The sequence below is a fragment of the Gavialis gangeticus genome, unplaced genomic scaffold (genome assembly GCF_001723915.1).
Source record: "Gavialis gangeticus isolate Ggan-Ray unplaced genomic scaffold, GavGan_comp1, whole genome shotgun sequence".
NCBI classification, from domain to species: domain Eukaryota; kingdom Metazoa; phylum Chordata; order Crocodylia; family Gavialidae; genus Gavialis; species Gavialis gangeticus.
The window spans coordinates 90,362,903-90,369,149 of record NW_017729024.1 but is presented as its reverse complement, the minus strand read 5'-3'; positions in this window follow the sequence as shown (position 1 = coordinate 90,369,149).

Sequence of the window (6,247 nt, the reverse complement as noted above, 5' to 3'; positions counted from 1 at the left end):
GTCTTGTAAGAGGGGAGACTGCACAAAGCAGTGGTGGTAGTTGAAGGTGTGGATGTGATGTTATATAACATATATGCCCCAGCTGAGAGAGTGGAGAGGGTGCACTTCTTTCACAAAATGGGGAAGTGTGTGAGGGGTGGAGGACCGTGGATTGTGATGGGGGATTTTAATTGCATTATTGAAAAGGGTGGGCAGATTGGGATAGGGCATGGAGTGGGGATAGATAGCACTGGGAAATTGCTGAGGGGGTAGATTAAAGATAAGGGGCTCTGGGATGTTTGGGAAGGGACAGGGGTGTTTACTAGAGTGGATTCTGGTGGGAGAGAGCAATCGAGAATCAACTTTGTCTTGGTGTTGGAGGGGTTGGAGATCCGTAGCAAGTGACTGGTCGATGTAAGCTTCTCAGATCATCACGTCTTGTGTGTGGAGGTGGATGTTGGGCAGAGGCTCAAACAGGGGAAAGGGGTATGGAAATGTAATGTTTCCTTATTGGATGACACCCAAGAACTCTCCACCTTTCAAAGGGTGTACCACCAGTGGCAAACCTTGCAGCCCTTTTTCCTAATGCAGTGGGACTGGTGGGTGGAAATTAAGGGACGCATGTGGGAGTGGTTCGACGGCATGGGGAGGAGGTGGGCATGGTGGAAAAAAAAGGAGTTGGCACTTTTGCAAGGGGAAGTTCAAGTTTTGTGGGAAAAGTTGAAGAGGGGGGAAGCAGTTAAAAGAGAATGGGAAAGGGCAAGAAAGGGAGTGACCAAGGTGGAGTGGGTGGATGAGGGGGAGGAACGGGGATGGTGTTTCACCTTGTGGGTGAAAAGGAAGAAGCAGGTGATGGGGGCAGTTCACACGTCCAACGGAAGGCGGGTGGAGGACACGGAAGGGGTTTTGCGGGAGGTGACCAGATATTATGGGAATTTGTTTCGCAAGAAAGTGGTGGGGCGGGAGCAACTGAAGGGCCTGGTGGTGGGGTTGGAAGCAAAGGTGGGGGAGAAAGAGAGGGAGGGGCTGATAAATGAATTGACGGAAAGTGAAATTCTGGGAGTGTTGAGAACAATGCTGCTAAAGAAGAGGCTGGGAGGCAACGGGATCCCAGTGGAATTCTATTTCAAGTTCTGGGACTTAGTTAAGGGGGATCTCTTGGCTCTGTTTAGGGAATTTATGGATTGGGGATGGGTAAGGCAGGGTTTTGCACAGGGTGTTGTGGTCCTGATCTACAAGAAAGGGAGTCGGGAGCACATCAAGAATTGGAGACCAATCACCTTGTTGAATTCAGATAAGTTATTTTCTAAGATCCTAGCAGCAAGGCTGGGGGAGGTGTTACTGCAGGTGCTGGGTGGGGAATAAATGTGTGTGGTGGGAGGGTGGCAGACAACGCAAGCACACTGGGTGCTCCGGGATACACTGTCATATATATTTGGCCGAAAGTGGAACATGATAGTCGAAAGTCTTGACTTGCAAAAGGCGTATCACAGTATTGGGCACAGGTTCTTGTTTTGGGTTCCGGAAGAGGTGGGGATGCCAGGGAAATTTGTGGGGTGGGTACGGACACTTTATGGGAGGGCAACGAGCAGGGTGCTGGTGAGGGGTTTCTTGGGGGAAGTTTTTGGAGTGGACTCGGGAGTGAGACAAGGGTGTCCACTGTCACCAGGGCTCTTTGTTTGGTTCATTGAGCCTCTGGAGCAGCAGATTAGGGGGGATAGGGTGATCAGCAGGGTTAGAGTACCGAGGTGGGGGGAATTAAAAATCCTCCTATACATGGATGATGTGACTCGCAGGGTGAGGGATGAGGTATCCCTGGGAAGAGTGGTGAAACATGCAAATGAGTTTGGGGAGGTATCCGGGGCAAGGGTGAATGTGGACAAGAGTGTTATCCTGGCAGTGGAGAATTGGGGGGATTTGGGGAAATTTGGATTGCAGGTAGAAAGAGAGGAACTGAAGGTACTGAGCATCTGGATGGATACCCAGGGGAAAGGGAAATGGAAATGGGAGGTGGTGGAGGGGAGGGTGAAACAGATGGTGGGGTTGTGGGGCACATGGGGGGGGGAAAGGTGCAGGTGATTAAACCGTGCCTGTTACTGATGATTTTGTACATGGGGATGGTGTACCCTACGTCCTGGTGTACTTGCTACAGGCCCGGCAGGTCCAGTGGGCCTTGTGCCTCTTCTTTTGTGGGGGGAAGACAGAGAAGGTGGCTAGGACAGAGCTATATAAGGAGGAAGGGTTGGGGTTTCCCCAACATAGAAGTTTTTGTTTATGTTCACTTCTTGAAGATGGTGGTGAGGGGAGCACTGGGGATGGTTTCCAACTTTTTCTGCAGGTTCTGGGGGGGAAGGCTACTACGAAGGTTGGGGCTGTTTGGGAGTGGGTGGAGAGAGGCATGGGCTTGGCAGATGGTGCTCCCTTATGCATGACTTGGAACTTTTGTTAAAAGGGAAGGCTTGAAGGACTGGGGGACGCCAAAAGAGTCTTTAATGTCATGAAGGGCAGGCAGAAGATGACGGATGTGGGGGAGTTGAGATCAGAGCAAGTCAGTAGGGTGTGGAAAGGGCTGATGGGGAAGGAATGGAAAAGGGAGCATGAGGAGCTGGCATGGAGGGGCATGCGAAACACTTTGCCAGGTGCTCTATCACTGGGGGATGTTGCGGTCCCCCAAGTGCCCAAGGGAGCTTGGTGATGAGCCCGAGTCTGTGCCACACATGCTGTGGGACTGTTTTTACGCACAACGTGTGTGGGGACAGGTAGCCACTTATTTGAAGGATATGGGAAGGGGAATGGGGATCACCCTCAAAAATATTTTATATGGGTTATCAGAGGGGACGGATGGGACATGGGGGGTGAGTGTTTTGATCACATGCATCAAAGTAGCACTCTAGAAAGTACACTTGCTGTTGGCACTGAAGGGGTCTTTGTTTTTCCACAGTAGAGTGTTTACAGTTAGGGATGCGTGAACTGGAGTTTTATAGAGGTAGGAAAAGAGATATGATGGAAGGAGGGGATGGAAGCTGTGGCAAGGGCTGGACTTCAGGGGCTTGTTCCAGCCCTGCATAGGGATAGGTTGAGTTTAGGGTAAGGCACTTAGTGCCAGAATGGGTGGGTGAGGGCTTGTGTATGGGCTACGGAGAGGAGAGGTGATTTGTGCTGAACTTTTTGTTTTTTTCTGGTTTATGTACTAATGACTGAACCTGTATGTATGTAAGAAGCAAAGTATAATTTGTTCTTGATAGATACCTCTGTGTCATGTTGGCTGATACTGGCTACAGTCTAAGTGAAGTTGAATATGATGTCACATCATGTTTCTATTATGTAATCCTTGGAAATTTTATGTTGTAATTGTTTCTGTGAGGCCTCTCTTGGGGTCATATTAGACTGGCTGCTTTTGTCTGTTTTCTAATACTATTTTTTTAAAACATTTTATCATCCTGGAGGTAAGAGAGGAGCTGTAGGGGATGGCTAGGAGGCTTCCTGAAACCCCCAGGAAATGCCAGGCCAGTGATCACTCCAGTGAAAGGTGGGTAGGGGCGCCTTAACCATAGTCCTCACCTTCAGGTGGGGTTCTGGAACACTGGAGGTAGTTGGGGGCCAGGCATGGCTGTGGCCACTTGAGCCCTGAGGGGTGCAAGACCTCAAGGAGGGAGAGTGGGGGCCAGGCATGGCTGTGGCCACTTGAGCCCTGAGGGGTGCAAGACCTCAAGGAGGGAGAGTGGGGGCCAGGCATGGCTATGGCCACCTGAGCCCACCGGGGAGCGAAGCCCGATGGCCCCAAGTGAGGGGGCAGAGATGAGGAACCCCAGTGAAGGGGGAGGAAAACCAGAGGGCTGCGAGCCCAATGTGTTTATATATAGTGAACACAATGACATGCTGCTCCCTGTGGGGGGAGTGAGTCCCCATGAGACCCTGGAACACCAGTTGCGTTGTGTTACCCCAGCTCCCACAACCGGGGAGGTAACCCCTAGTAGGGGCCAGAAGGTAGACGCCAGAGCAAGAGTGGGGCTAGAATGGCAGAGGCCTGATGTAGAGTACTCTTGACTGGTGAATGCTGGGACTAGGACCAGAATGGTCTAAAGGGCCAGGGGCCCACTGCAAGAGATGCCCAGAGCTGAGGGCCTGGGGTCCTGACTGGCCTTGGAGGTGAAGCCAGGGCCTGTGTGGCCAGAGGCCCCAGGGGCACCACTCCTGAGAGGGGAAATAGTTTCAGGGAGCTAGGCAGCCTGAATGAAGGCAGGGTAGGTTGCTGGATTGGAGGGATCTTGGAGGAGTCCTGATAGGAGGATTCTGGGGCCCAGTGTGGGGCCGGTGAGATTAACAGTTGGATGCCATTTGTGAGGCATGTGCTGCGGTGTAGGGGATGTATGGAGCAGCAGATAGTGCCCCCTGGCATTGGAGCAAGAATGGGTAGCCTCCTGCCTTAATTAACATCATAATTAATTACAAACAAGATGTGGCAAGCGAGTCAGGTGGGTGGTGTGCTGAAAGGCAAGTGGGGAACCTAGCACTGTGGCTAGGCAGGGAGTCCCACGTTGCCACAATGTCCCAGATTTTCATCCATTCATAATGCTACTTGCCTACTCTTTCTTGCATTTTCAATTCTTTTTCTTCTTATGTTTCTACACCACATTTGACCATTTTGTTACTCATGCTTGTGCTTGCTTATTGTACATTGTAAGATCTTTCATTGTACATTTCCTTTGAGCAGTGGGCAGTGCAGCAGGTGTTACATAGTTTGAGGCTCTGTGTTGCAGTCAGAGGTGGTGGAACCACTTCTTCTTTCATTCCTTGTAATGTCCGACTCTGGTTTTTAGGTTGTTAAGACATCAACACCTTTGTCATGGTTCATGAGCCCCTGACGGTAAGGACTTGGCCAGTGGAATGTACCTTTTTTGCTGTCAAGTATTTTCTTCAGTCTCTCATTCTGCATCTGTAGTCATGTCTCCTTGGGTGTTGAGAAGCTGGGTGCTGGTAAGGAAGCTCCTGCATGACTTCAGACATTTGTGTGCTGCAGGATGGTTGTATGGTGGATGCCTCATAGCTTCAGTTTGTCTTGATAAGTCCACAATGAATCACTCTTTTTTCATCATATATAATCTTCTAGCACATATTTCATGAGCAGTAACCAAATGAAAAATTAAAAACCCCATGTTTTTATGTGAAATCAAGCAACTTATGTTTGTTGTGATAGAACAGAGAAAGAGGAGCCAGCAGAGGGATGCAAAGAGAAGGTTACATGGCAAAAGTGTTGGGATAAAATTTGGATCAGTATGAGTGATCCAGATTGCATTTATGAAAGCCAGAGAAAAAGATGATGCAGTAACTGAACTGCAAGATGACAATAGACTGGACAAAATTTTAACTATGTGGATGACTTGGCAAGGCTGTTTTTCAGAGGTGATACTGAAGCAATTGGTAAGATTAAGACACAACCTGGAAACAAGGATCTAGAAAGAGAGGCCAAAGATGACACCCACATTATGTGTCTTAGTTTGAGGATTGTGGCCATATGAACAGTGTTCAAAAAGAGATATCAGGGAATGCTAGAGATGTGGACATAAAGTTCTGCTTTACTTTGCTGAGATTGAACTGTTGGTTATACATTCATAGGTGTCAGAGAGATAGGCCAAGTGTTTAGTTTGGACAAAAGGAGATGCCTTGAGTAGAGAGGAAGATGTTTGGGCCATCAGCAAAGTGATACTAGTTGAATTAACATTTGCTGATTAAATTATGCATGTATAAGAAGAGAGGAGCCCTTTGGAGAAGCCAATTCAAAACTGAGGGGTAGCAAAGAACATTTAGAGCTCTAGAAGGGGACCTAGGAGAGGGTAGTCATTTAAGTCAAGAAAAGATAAGACCTCAAGAAAAATATAGTCTGCAGCAAAGCTGTTCAACTGGTGGCCCATGGGCTATATGCAGCCTCCAAATGGTTGGCATGTGGCCAGGGGACACTTTCCCACTTCCCAGCTACACCTGTCCTGGTGGCAGGAGAGGGCTGGATTGTGTGAGCTGGATGCATAGTAGTGAAGGGAGCTGGGCTGCCAGCACTGCAGGTGGGAGAGGGAGGTGGTTGCTGCATGCATGGGGTGTGGGGAGCTAGGCTGCCTGTACTATGGGGAAAGGAGGTGCTGCCCAAGCACATAGCTGGGGAAAAGGGGAGAGGCAGGACGCCAGTGCTGTGTGAACAGCAGTGGGGTCTGGGCAGCTTCCCGGATCAAGGACAACAAGAAGTCCTTTTTTAAATACATAGGGGGTAAAAAGA